General features: G+C 46.7%; 1 long non-coding RNA gene and 1 pseudogene across 2 annotated transcripts; one reads left to right on the forward strand and one right to left on the reverse strand.

Annotated features, from left to right (window-relative positions):
- Nucleotides 1-1,956: 1,956 nt before the first annotated feature.
- LOC105946617 lies at nucleotides 1,957-4,506 on the forward strand. Of its 2 annotated transcripts, XR_004221099.1 has the most exons (5): nucleotides 1,957-1,998; nucleotides 2,673-2,849; nucleotides 3,393-3,488; nucleotides 3,828-3,863; nucleotides 4,415-4,506. It is a non-coding gene; the product is annotated as an uncharacterized LOC105946617 (long non-coding RNA). The 2 variants fall into 2 exon arrangements; XR_004221100.1 differs by lacking the exon at nucleotides 2,673-2,849.
- A 5,381-nt stretch (nucleotides 4,507-9,887) lies between these two features.
- LOC116406442 overlaps nucleotides 9,888-14,036 on the reverse strand; it is a 954,163-nt pseudogene continuing 950,014 nt past the window's right edge.

A 14,036-nucleotide genomic window follows, 5' to 3' on the forward strand; every position in this document is an offset into this window, starting at 1 on the left:
GGCTGGGGGGGGGGCTGTTTGTGCCTCTGGGTACTGGGAATGCCAGGGGGGCTGTAAGGTGCCACAGACAGTCACTTTGGTTAGTGGGTACCGCAGGGGTCAGTCCTTGGTCCTTTGCTTTTTAACTTGTTTATTAATGCCCTGGGGGGGGCATAGACAGTACTGTTTCTATTTCTATAAATTGGGCAAAACTATAAGTTCCATGCAGGATGTGCCGCTTTGCAGAGCGATTTGACAAAATTGGAAAACTGGGCAGCAAACTGGGAAATGAGGTTCAATGTTGATAAGTGCAAAGTTATGCCCTTTGGTAGAAATAATATAAACGCAAACTATCTACTGAATGGGAGTGTGTTGGGGGTTTCCTTAATGGAGAAGGATCTAGGGGTTTTTGTTGATAACAAGTTGTCTAATTCCAGGCAGTGTCATTCTGTGGCTACTAAAGCAAATAAAGTGCTGTCTTGTATAAAAAAGGGCATTGACTCAAGGGATGAGAACATAATTTTGCCCCTTTATAGGTCCCTGGTAAGGCCTCACCTTGAGTATGGGGGGCAGTTACAGTGAGTATGGGGGGCAGTTACAGTGAGTATGGGGGCAGTAACAGTGAGTATGGGGGGCAGTTACAGTGAGTATGGGGGGCAGTAACAGTGAGTATGGGGGGCAGTAACAGTGAGTATGGGGGGTAGTTTTGGGCTCCAGTCCTTAAGAAGGATATTAATGAGCTGGAGAGAGTGCAGAGACGTGCAACTAAACTGGTAAAGGGGATGGAAGGGTTAAACTATGAGGTTAGACTGTCGAGGTTGGGGTTGTTTTCTCTGGAAAAGAGGCGCTTGCGAGGGGACATGATTACTCTGTACAAGTACATTAGAGGGGATTATAGGCAGTTGGGGGATGTTCTTTTTTCCCATAAAAACAATCAGCGCACCAGAGGCCCCCCCTATAGATTAGAGGAACAGAGCTTCCATTTGAAGCAGCGTAGGGGGTTCCTCGCGGTGAGGGCAGTGAGGGGGTTGGGGAATGCCCTTCCTAGTGATGGGGTAATGGCAGATTCTGTTAATGCCTATAAGAGGGGCCTGGATGAGTTCTTGATCAATCAGAATATCCAAGGCTATTGTGATACTAATATCTACAGTTAGTACTAGTGGTTGTATTTATAGTTTATGTATGTGAGTGTATAGATTGGTAGGTGTGGGTTAGGTGTGCTGGGTTTACTTGGATGGGTTGAACTTGATGGACACTGGTCTTTTTTCAACCCTATGTAACTATGAAACTATTTATTGGGCTGGGGGGCTGTTTGTGCCTCTGGGTACTGGGAATGCCGGGGGGGGGCTGTAAGGTGCCACAGACAGTCACTATTTATTGGGCTGGGGGGGATATTTGGGCCAGTACAGCCCTGGGTGGGGCCAGTTTTCTAACCCTAAGTCAAAATCACCCAGGAAACAACTGTGAAAAGTTTGGGGGCCTTGGTGTAAATAGTATGAGAATGGCATCATTTTAAATTTAAACCAATGAAATTTAATGGGGTTTATCTGATTGACTGTTGGTGGCTCCGCCCACTTTTTCAAACCTATAACTGCAGCCCCCCAATGACCAACCGTGAAGGGTTTGGGGGCCCCAGCGTTAATACTGTGAGAATGGCAGCAGGTGTAATGGGGTTCCATGGCGAGACAGTTACTGCCAGTAATAGCAGGGCCTGCTGGTATATACAGGGGGGACTTGGCCCATTGGTGTTTGTGACATTCCCAGATAAATTGCAGTTGGTCTTTGTTTTTTATATTCTGTGTTTTGTTTACTGATTTTGCCTTTTGTTTCGGAATTTCAGCAGCTCTCTGGGTTTTAGGGCCCAATTTACCCTAGCAACCAGGCAGCGGTGTGAATGTGAGACTGGAAGATAAAAAGAAAGTAATAAAAAGTAACAAGAAAGTTGGAGCCTCACGGAGCAATCGTTTTTGCTGTCAGGGTCAGTGACCCCCATTCGAAAGTTGGAAAGATGCAAAAGAGGTGGGCAAATAATTAAACAAAAAAATAGCAAATGGAAAGATGTGGCCCTGTACCCATGCGGGGGGGGGGGGGGGGGGGGAATGTGTGGGGGGGTTGGGTCTCTTTTAAAGGGGAGCTAAAGCCAATTTCATTCCATTTGCATCAGCCTGGGGGCCAGTTAGGGTTAGCTTTGCAGGGAATGTCTATTTGTTCTCTTGGTAGTCATGGAAACTAAAGGTCCCCATACACGGGCCGATTCTAGCTGCCGATATGGGTCCCTTAGATTCGCCAGCTAATCGGCCCGTGTATGGGCACTGCCGGCGGGCCTGCCCCACCCATATCTGGCCTGAAATCGGGCAGGTTTAAAAATCTAGACCGGCTTTGCCTATACCCGTCGTTATAATTCAATCATTTGGCCCCAGGGCCCCCGTAGGTGGGGGATATTGGGAGAAGATAAACTCGCTTGGTGACATCGCCAAGCGAGCGGATCTGAAGGTGTATGGGGATATTAAGTCTGACGGTCATTTAAGGCGAGATTAGGGGGGAAATACATTTGTTATTATAGATCTACAGGAAATCATAACAATGTGTTAAAACGTCTAAACCCTTGTTTGGCGCTAAGGTGGGCCCTGACCAATCATCATACACTGGCACCTAAAGGGTGTTTCACCATTCAATTCACTGTTGATTCACAGCTGATGGCACAGTGGGTTCCCATGGCAACATTGATGTCTTTAGACCACCCATGTGGAAGCCTGCAGCTGATGTCACAATGGGTTCCCATGGCAACACTGATGTCACAATACCAGCTGTGTGTGCGTAACTGTTACAACTTGGGGAAACACTTCAGATTGCTTTTTAGAGCAGAAACGGTAAGTTGTCCCTGCTACGGGCTCCTCCCTGTTACAATTCTAATTTGCACTCGCACCAAAATCTCCTAAGAAAAGTTTTTTGCTCCTACCAATTAGATTTCATTTCAGTTGTTAAACGTTGCGCTCTACATTGCCCCATATCCCAGCATTTATTTCCATTAAACAAACAGGAATATGAATGTATAAATATATGGGTACCCTAATGCCCCATACACTGACCCCCAATAACAGGAATATGAATGTATAAATATATGGGTACCCTAATGCCCCATACATTGACCCCCAATAACAGGAATATGAATGTATAAATATATGGGTACCCTAATGCCCCATACACTGACCCCCAATAACAGGAATATGAATGTATAAATATATGGGTACCCTAATGCCCCATACACTGACCCCCAATATTGGCTGCATGGGTTTCCTTCACACACATTATTTGCTATGTTTTTACTTACTAATTGCTATGTTTTTACTTACTAATTGCTGTGTTTTTACTTACTAATTGCTGTGTTTTTGTTTCCTTCCATATAACGACAGTAACGACCATCTACCACAATGGCGCCCAGATTCTGTGATTGTATCCTGGACTGTGTGAGAGGTGTCTGCGCACCGTTCAGGTACAAGAAGAAGAAGGTAAGATACAGATTTACACCCGTCTCTGCACTCTCAGCTTCTATCCGTTTTTATTCTTTCCTACTCCTACAATATTAATGTGTATATGAGCCGGAATGAGCCCTTCCGTTACCTTAATTGCATATGGAAATTGGGATTCAGGTTCGGTATTCGGCCGAAACTTTTATAAAGGACCCGGGGCATCCCTAATATAAACTCCCAGAAGCCTCCCTGGCCCATGGAAGGAACGGTTACTCTTCAATACATACTGTGCGGCATTAGTCCCTTTCTTTGTTCCCTTCGTACTTGATGGTTTGGTTCATTTGTATAAAAAACTGACGGTTTTTTTTTCCTTTTTAGCCTGGAAAGTTTGCCCATATGGAGACGGTCGTTTACGTAAGTAGAAAACACCAGATATAACTATTTGTGAGTAAATGGGCTGCTGGATCAGGGTCTGTGTGTATAGGGTACTTAGCGGCTCAGGGGGGGTTGCAGGCATTGCATCGGTAGTTACTGATGGGCTTATTATTAGTTTATCATCAGTAATAGATAATAAGGCGTGGCCATGTTGCCAAGCAACCGGATCTTCTCCCGATACCCCCCACCTACGGGTGGGCGATATTGGGAGAATCCAGGCTAATTCAATCGTTTGGCCCTGGGACCAAACGATGGAATTATAACAACGGGTTTAGGCGCAGTCGGTCCGGGGGCCCCATCAACGAGCCGATGCAGTCTCTGATCCAACTGAATTTTTAAACCTGCCCAATCGAGATTTGCCCGATTTCAGGCCAGATATGGGTGGGGCAGGCCCGCCGGCAGTGCCCATACACGGGCCGATTATGATAAAATCATTTGTATCATTGTCCTTTGCGTGCGTTAGTCTGTATGTTACACATCTATTCCAAGGTTTCCAACACTAATAATGTCCTTCTTGTTTTCTTTTTTAGGTGGCAAAGGACGAATCCATAACTTTTCTCCCAACGGGGACTAGTTATTAGGATTCGTAGGTAAGTAGTTAGGTAAGTAATTAGGTTAGGTTAAAAAAAAAAAAAAAAAAAAAACACCAAAAAAAAAAAAAACACCAAAAAAAAAACACCAAAAAAAAAAAAAAAAATTTTCAGAGGCTCAGCGGAGTCCCCTGCTGCAAGTGGGTTGGTTGTGGGTGGTGCAGCAGGGGGCCCCGCTGACAGGCCCCAACAAAAAAAACAAACCATTTTTTCATTTTTTATAACACTAATTTCATTTTTTCTTTTCTTTTTTAGCTTGTAAAGCATGAATCCATAACTTTTCTCCCAACGGGGACAAGTTATTAGGATTCTAAGGTAAATAGGTCAATTAGATTAGGAATTTAAAAAAAAAAAGGTTAGTTCAGGAAATAAAAAGAAACAAAAAACAAAAGAAAAAAATTAAACAAAAAAATAAAAGAAAACTTTTTTCAGAGGCTCAGCGGAGTCCCTGCTGCAAGTGGGTTGGTTGTGGGTGGTGCAGCAGGGGGCCCCGCTGACAGGCCCCAACAAAAAAAACAAAACAAACCATTTTTTCATTTTTTATAACACTAATTTCATTTTTTCTTTTCTTTTTTAGCTTGTAAAGCATGAATCCATGACTTTTCTCCCAACGGGGACAAGTTATTAGGATTCTAAGGTAAATAGGTCAATTAGGTTAGGAAATAAAAAAACAAAAACAAAAAAACAACAAAAAACATTTTATTCAGAGGCTCAGCGGAGTCCCTGCTGCAGTGGGTTGGTGTGGGTGGTGCAGCAGGGGGCCCCGCTGACAGGCCCCAACAAAACAAAAAAATCAAGAAAAACAACAAAAGAACAAAAAACAACGAAATAACAACATTTTTTAGTTTTTTATAACACAAATTTCTTTTTTTGATTTCTTTTTAGGCTGCTCAGCGGGGGCAGTGGGTGGGTGCGGGAGGCTCAGTGGGGGCAGTGGGTGAGTGCGGGAGGCTCAGTGGGGGCAGTGGGTGGGTGCGGGAGGCTCAGTGGGGGCAGTGGGTGGGTGCGGGAGGCTCAGCGGGGGCAGTGGGTGGGTGAGGGAGGCTCAGCGGGGGCAGTTGGTGGGTGCGGGAGGCTCAGCGGGGGCAGTGGGTGGGTGCGGGAGGCTCAGTGGGGGCAGTGGGTGGGTGTTGGAGGCTCAGCGGGGGCAGTTGGTGGGTGCGGGAGGCTCAGCGGGGGCAGTGGGTGGGTGCGGGAGGCTCAGCGGGGGCAGTGGGTGGGAGTGGGAGGCTCAGCGGGGGCAGTGGGAGGCTCAGCGGGGGCAGTGGGTGGGAGTGGGAGGCTCAGGGGGGGCTGACAGGCCCCAATAAAACAACAAAATGAATAAAACAACAAATAACAAACATCCCTGTGTGTGTGAGTCTGTAAGGCTGAATCCCATCTCACAAATAGCAATAGCATTTTACTCCCGGATATACTCCAGTATAACAACACTTTTTCACCAAATCTCCTCAAAAACTCCCCCTCGGCTTATACTCTAGCCCCCCCAGAGCCCCCTCTAGCTACCCCATTCCCGCTCCTGCTGCCCCCGCCCCCCCCGGACCCCTCAGGTACCTGCGGCTCTTAGTGCGCTCTTCTGCGCGCCGCACTAGCTCCTCCCTCGCGCCAGGCCCCACAAGTGGGTGGGGTGGTTAGGCAGAAATACAACTCAAAGGGCGGGGCAGTGGCTAAAATGTCGGGGGTGGGGGGCGAGTATAGAGAGAAAAACCCTATTTGCAGGGGCCTAGAACTGCTCAAGTGCTATGAGAGTGGAAGGAAAGAAATGCAATACATTTCAGCAAACATAGGGGAAACGAAGGGGAGTAGATGGGGGGGTTTATAGGGAAAAGCAGTAGGGGCAGCGGAAGTGCTGAGTGACCAAATGTAATTAAATAAGTGCAATTGATTTCAGCAGAGACAGTTTACAGAATGGAAAGGTCTATAAAGGGGTCATTTTTATTTAAATATAGAAAACACTGTGAGTTGATTCAGCGCTGGGGGGTCTCTGAGTTTGGAATTGTTCAGAAATGCCCCGTGCCCCACTGAGCCCTGATACGGAGCTGCCACAGTGCGTAATGAAAGCCACAATATGAAGCCACAATGTGCCACAAACTGACTGGGGCCTCTGCCCTCTGGCGCCCTCTGTGCATCTTGTGCTTTTCAGCTGTAGTTTTGTAAAATGGGCTTTTTCTTTGGGGCGTGGCCATAGAGTGGGCGGGGCCTGGACATTTTTTGCAGCGTTACAGGCGGCAGATGTTTTTGTCCCTCTTTCTACTTTTTACATGTTGGGAGGTTTGATTCATACGGGAACGGCTGGGGCACTAAATATGCCCAGGAACAACATTCCCATTGGCCACGGCCTCGGCGCCAACTTGCTGAGTGCGATGCAACAGCAGCAACATGGACTGTGGGCCGACTCCCTGTCCTGCCCCCAGTAAGGGCCCTGTGCCGAGTATGGGGCCCCTGGGTATAATAGTGTCAGACTGGCAGCAGCTTCAATTGCCCCACTGAGAGGCATTGTTTGGGCTAAAAGGTGAAGATGGGTGTGTCTATGCCCCGACTGGCAATCTGTAAATCCTGGAAAATGCCAGGGGGGCTGTAAGGTGCCACAGACAGTCACTATTTATTGGGCTGGGGGGGGGCGTTTGTGCCTCTGGGTACTGGGAATGCCAGGGGGGCTGTAAGGTGCCACAGACAGTCACTATTTATTGGGCTGGGGGGGCTGTTTGTGCCTCTGGGTACTGGGAATGCCGGGGGGGGCTGTAAGGTGCCACAGACAGTCACTATTTATTGGGCTGGGGGGGGGCTGTTTGTGCCTCTGGGTACTGGGAATGCCAGGGGGGCTGTAAGGTGCCACAGACAGTCACTATTTATTGGGCTGGGGGGGCTGTTTGTGCCTCTGGGTACTGGGAATGCCAGGGGGGCTGTAAGGTGCCACAGACAGTCACTATTTATTGGGCTGGGGGGGGGTTGAACTAACACCCCTAACATATATCTCTCACTCCTGGGAATCTCTGGCAGAGCACAGCATGCAGAGGAATAGACAGAGGTATCGCTGATCCGTTCACAAAATCTAGCAGACATTTAAAAGGGGCCGTTATAAGTCTGGGAACCTTAGGCCTTGTTAATATGGATAGAAATTCTAGTTGTACATTAATATTGTTTTGCTTTCAACTGATTAAGAATGGAAGGAAATAACATAGATTTATGTACCACTGGAATTGGCCCTGTTTATAACTTAGGAAAATGCACAGAACTTTTGGCATGTCTGGGGTTAATATGCCCTTTATCAATTTAATGTAGTCATACTGGCATGTTTGAAGTTAAAATTGCCTTTATTCTTTTTATTTAGCGATTATACTGGCACATCTGGGGCATGTAAAGTGGGTGTGGCAGATGGGGCGTGCAGGGCCGGATTTGTAATCCCGCCGCCCCAAGGCCGCCCCTGTCCATCTTGCTCCGCGCATGCGCAAACACACGATCGGCACCCCCGCGCATGCGCAAATGCACGATCGGCACACCCGCGCATGCGCGGACGTACACCCGCGCGCATGCGCGATCGACACTGCATGTAAACATTCGCATACGGAGCAGTGGGGGAGAGGTCCCCACTGCTCCGTATGGGTGAAAAACCTTTAGATTGCGGTGCGGCGGGGCGGCATGCCGCCCCCAAATTTGTGCCGCCCTAGGCCCGGGCCTTTGCGGCCTCTCCGCAAATCCGGGCCTGGGGGCGTGGTCACAAAGCAGGCGTGGCCAAAACATTTTTGCCGCACTACCCGCGTCACATATTTTTGTCCCTTTTTCTCTTAATAAAATGTTGGAAGGTATGCAATAAACCTGCATGGAGGCAGTTTTTTGCAACTACTGAATCGTATGGATTGTTACAGTCAGGGGTATAGTGTGATCCGGGCCTCCATTATAGGGGTACAAGGGGTGATGCAGGCAGGGCCCCAAAATGGTGCAGGTAGGATTTTTGTCAGTGGTGTAACTACTCTGTGCTGGGCCTCCCTGCAAAAAATATCTTCCAAGGGGCCCGGCGCAGAGTAGCAAACTTGTCTGGCCCCCTACCCTGACTTATCCCCCTCACCCACTCACACATAAATCCCTGCTCCCCACCCTCTCTCCTACCATGGAGCCTGTGTGGAGTGGGGATTTACATGTAAAATGGAGGAAGCAGACCCCTCAGTCAGGACCCTGGGCCCCCCGCGACTGCTGGGTCTGCTTCCTCTATCATTACGCCACTGGTTTTAATATACAGGTATAGGACCCGTTATCCAGAATGCTCGGGACCAAGGGTATTCTGGATAAGAGGTCTTAATTTGGATCTCCATACCTTAAGTCTGCTAAAATATCAATCAAACATTAATTAAACCCAATAGGATTATTTTGCAACCAATAAGGGGTAATTATATCTTAGTTGGGATCAAGTACAGGTACTGTTTTATTATTACAGAGAAAAGGGAATCATTTAACCATTAAATAAACCCAATAGGGCTGTTCTGCCCCAATAAGGGGTAATTATATCTTAGTTGGGATCAAGTACAGGTACTGTTTTATTATTACAGAGAAAAGGGAATCATTTAACCATTAAATAAACCCAATAGGGCTGTTCTGCCCCAATAAGGGGTAATTATATCTTAGTTGGGATCAAGTACAGGTACTGTTTTATTATTACAGAGAAAAGGGAATCATTTAACCATTAAATAAACCCAATAGGGCTGTTCTGCCCCCAATAAGGGGTAATTATATCTTAGTTGGGATCAAGTACAGGTACTGTTTTATTATTACAGAGAAAAGGGAATCATTTAACCATTAAATAAACCCAATAGGGCTGTTCTGCCCCAATAAGGGGTAATTATATCTTAGTTGGGATCAAGTACAGGTACTGTTTTATTATTACAGAGAAAAGGGAATCATTTAACCATTAAATAAACCCAATAGGGCTGTTCTGCCCCAATAAGGGGTAATTATATCTTAGTTGGGATCAAGTACAGGTACTGTTTTATTATTACACAGAAAAGGGAATCATTTAACCATGAAATAAACCCAATAGGGCTGTTCTGCCCCAATAAGGGGTAATTATATCTTAGTTGGGATCAAGTACAGGTACTGTTTTATTATTACAGAGAAAAAGGAAATCAATTTTAAAATTCTGAATTATTTGATTAAAATGGAGTCTATGGGAGACAGGCTTTCCGTAATTCGGAGCTTTCTGGATGACGGGTTTCTGGATAAGGGATCCCATACCTGTCCTGTAATTGGGGAGTGGCAAGGGCAGATCAGGGGCATGATCATGCATGCATGGGGTTTTATCTTTTCTTATTGGTGTCCCAGTTTAGTGGTTGGAAGAACCCACCAACCAGGGCCCTGCTAATATGGGGCACCATAATTATGGACGGTAGCCTTGACATGATTACAGTAATAACCAATCAAATGTCTTTAGAGCAAACAATTTAATTTTTTGTATAGAGGTTGATAACAAGGAAAGCAATTAGTGCAATATACAGTGCCAGTTAGACAGCTGCATCAGGAGCGCCCCCTTGGGAACAAAAAACAAAATCCTCCATGCAGATACTTAGCAGTTAATGGATCCTTCTCCACCAACCACCATGACACCCCCCAGTAGGGCACTTAACAGGTAGAGAGTGTTCATTATGTTCTGCCATTCCATCGGACATGGTGCAACAATTAATCACTTTTGGAATAAGTCACCATTTGTGACTTTTGGCTGTTAAGTTCCATGTTCTGCCCAGGAGTGGAGGCCCACTTTGACGACAGCACGAAAAAGATTTGTGGGCTTGAAAGTTTAATGAGAAGATAGGGGAGAGGGGCAATTGAAGAGCTGAGCTACTTGGATTGGGGACCTGCAGAGTTAAGTCATTGTACCATGAGGAACAACTGCCCCCAACTCTGGGAAACCTTCTGCCGAATAGATTTCTGAGCTCCCAGCAGGCTGTGCTAATTTGGCTTTCAGGAGCCTAATGTCCCACATGCTTGGAGACTGCAGTAATGAGCTATGGGTCACTTGTGGCCATACGTGCCGCACTGGTACCGGCCCGCCAACCCGGCCCGAGTCACGGGACTCACTTGCTGGAGACTGGGAACGCTTCAGTTTTCCTTTGCGCTTTGCTTTTCTGCCTTTGCTCTGAGCAACAGTCGGACCCTTTTCTGTCTATATTTTAGGAAAGGCCCAGTTGGTTACTAACAGTTAGCATTATCGTCCAAGGCTGTAGCCATACAGGAGGCATTTACTGTACTGGAGACATGGGGCAAAGCAGTTTCTGAATCAATAACTTGAGCTCCATCTACCAATGAAAGTTCATCCAAAGCTTCATAAAGCTGGGAGACATCATCATCTGCCAAGTCAGGAACGTCATAACAATCCAGACCTGGGTGCCTGTGGGATTCTGCAGCCTCGGAGGTTCTTTCCATGGTGCCCAATCCGCTGGAGGGTTTCAGCGCCTCCCCTGGGGTTTTGGACTTGTCTATTTCCGGGTTCAGTATAGTGGTAATGGCCCTGAGGTCCTGATCTGTGGAGATGTTGCCCACTGGTTGTGTCCTTGTAGCCACTGCAGGGCAATATCAATGGACTATAAGAGGACTGTAGCTTTGTGCAAAATCTGAATGGCCAGCTGGCTAGAGTGAAGCGGTCCAGGGCAGCAGGGGAGTCTGGGGCACCACCTGGGGAACAATCCCGCAGTAACATAGGATCAGTATTCCATTATAATCACCAGTATTAACAATTAGGCACAGTGTATAGTAGTCCTTGCCCTTAACGGGGGTTCAGCTTTAAGTTAACTTTTAGTTTGGTATAGAATGGCCCATTCTAAGCAACTTTTCAACTGGTCTTTATTATTTATTTGTTATAGTTTTTGAATTATTTGCCTTTTTCCAACTCTTTGTGGTTTTGGGGGTCACTGACCCTGGCAGCTAAAACCTATTGCTCTGTGAGGCTCCAGTTTTATTGTTATTGTTATTTTTTATTCCTTATCTTTCTATTCAGCCCCTCTCCTAATCATATATCAGTCTCTCATCCAAACCACTCCCTGGTTGCTAAGGTAACTTGGACCCTAGCAACCAAATAGCTGCTAAATCTCCAAAGTGGAGAGCTGCTGAACTGAAAAGGAAATACTAAAAAACTACAAATACTAAAAAATGGAGACCAATTGCAAAATGTCTCAGAATATAACTCTCTACATCACACTAAAAGTTAAAGGGGTGGTTCACCTTAAGGCTAATTTTTAGTATGATGCAGGGAGTAAAATTCCAAGAGAATTTGCAATTGGTCTTCATTTTTGTATAGTTGTAGTTTTTCTTTTAATTATTTCTATTTTTGTTTTGAAGCTCTCTAGATTGAAGTTTCAGCAGCTATTTGGTTGCTAGGGTCCAAATTACCTTAGCAACCAGGCAGTGATTTGAATGAGAATCTGGTATATAAAAATAGGAGATGACTTGAATAGAAAGATAAGTAATAAAAAGTAACAATAACAATTTACCTGGAGCCTCACAGAGCAATAGGGTTTAGCTGCCGGGGTCAGTGACCCCCATTTGAAAGCTGCAAAGAGTCAGAAGAAGGCAAATAATTCAAAAACTATGAAAAATAAATAATGAAGACCAACTAAAAAGTTTATTTGAATTGGCCATTTTACAACATACTAAACGTTAAAGGGATACTATCATGATATTTATGGGGCACTCTTTATTTCTAAATGACACTGTTACACAGCAAACAATTCCCTCTGCCATTTAACCTTTTATTCTTGAACCAACAAATGTATTTGTAGCTGTAATATTGGTGTGTAGGCGCCATCTCAGTGCCTTGTGCCTGAGTCTGAGCTTTCAGCCAGCGCTACACATTAGAACTGCTTTCAGCTAACCTATTGTTTCTCCTACTCCCATGTAACTGGAGGAGTCCCAAGCCGGACTTGGATTTCTTACTATTGAGTGCTATTCTGATACCTACTGGGAGCTGCTATCTTGCTCCCTTCCCATTGTTCTGCTGATCGGCTGCTGGGGGTGAGGGGGGGATATCACTCCAACTTGCAGCGCAGCAGTAAAGTGTGCCTGAGTCTGAGCTTTCAGCCAGCGCTACACATTAGAACTCCTTTCAGCACTAAGGCTGTGCATCAGTTTAAGGGGTAGGGATAGGGTTAGGGATAGGGGTAGGGGTAGGGATAGGGGTAGGGATAGGGGTAGGGGTTGGGGTAGGGGTAGGGATAGGGGTAGGGGTAGGGGTAGGGATAGGGGTAGGGATAGGGGTTGGGATAGGGGTAGGGGTAGGGATAGGGGTAGGGGTTGGGGTAGGGATAGGGGTTGGGATAGGGGTAGGGATAGGGGTAGGGGTAGGGATAGGGGTAGGGGTTGGGGTAGGGGTAGGGATAGGGGTAGGGGTTGGGGTAGGGGTTGGGGTAGGGGTAGGGGTTGGGGTAGGGGTAGGGGTTGGGGTAGGGATAGGGGTAGGGATAGGGGTTGGGATAGGGGTAGGGATAGGGGTAGGGGTTGGGGTAGGGGTAGGGATAGGGGTAGGGATAGCGGGTAGGGATAGGGGTAGTGGTGGGTATTGGCATTAAAAATCCCAAGTGCAATCAAACCCATGAGCAGACAGAATATACTAAAGCCAATTATGATGCAGGTAAGTGCACTCAAACCCAGTTACTCTGTCCTGGGCCCCCCTGCAAAAAATAATCTTCAGTGGGGCTCAGTGTGGAGTAGCAAACTGACTGGGCTCCCTGCCCTTACGCATCTTCCCTCCACCCCTCCATGCCCCCCAATTTGTGTATAAATTCCGCTCCCCTACCTCAGAGCCAGCACGGAGTGGGGATGCAAAATGGAGGAAGCAGATTCTGTGGTCTGGGCCCCCCCGTCCCCTGTATTGTTAGGCCTGACTCAAGAAAAGCCTCCGTGTAAGAACCCTAACGGGAAGTTACTAATTACTGAGAATGCACGGCTAATTGCCCATATGTAAGGGCCCTTAGGGCAAACTCCACTGCCCCCCAATGAACTGACTGCTCATTAGCACATTCATTAATGGAACTATTTATATCAACTACATCAGCTGTTTCTATTGGGAACACTGAGCTTCACCATGTGAACAGCAGTAGAATGACTGGTTATTGGCCCCCCAGCAGTTACAGAGTGGGGGTCCTGTATAGTTACACCCCCGGCTATTCAGTAATATATAGGGATGCACTGAATTCAGTATTCTCAGATTGGCCGAACCCCAAATTCTTTGATAAAAATTCCATTTTATATGATAAAAAGTCATACGATTTTAGGGTTCGGTTCGGCCAGGAGAGTGGCCGACTGCCCAACCAAATCCAGAACTCAGTGCCTCGTAATATAATTTCTGAGTTTGTATCATGGCAACTGTGGTTGAATTAAAAAGTTTAACTTTTTGCCCCAGCTGGGGTTGCCACCCGTCCAGCATCGGACCGCCCCTTAACATCACAACTCCGCCCACCTACATCATTGACCCTGCCCCTTCTACATCTCTGGCCTGCCCTCTTCATTGCTGCCCGGTATCGTTACACACAAATGTTGGCGGCCCTAATCCTTGCAACCCCGCCTTCCTGGCGTTCCTGTG

Source organism: Xenopus tropicalis, chromosome 2, assembly GCF_000004195.4.
Source record: "Xenopus tropicalis strain Nigerian chromosome 2, UCB_Xtro_10.0, whole genome shotgun sequence".
Taxonomy (NCBI): Eukaryota; Metazoa; Chordata; class Amphibia; order Anura; family Pipidae; genus Xenopus; species Xenopus tropicalis.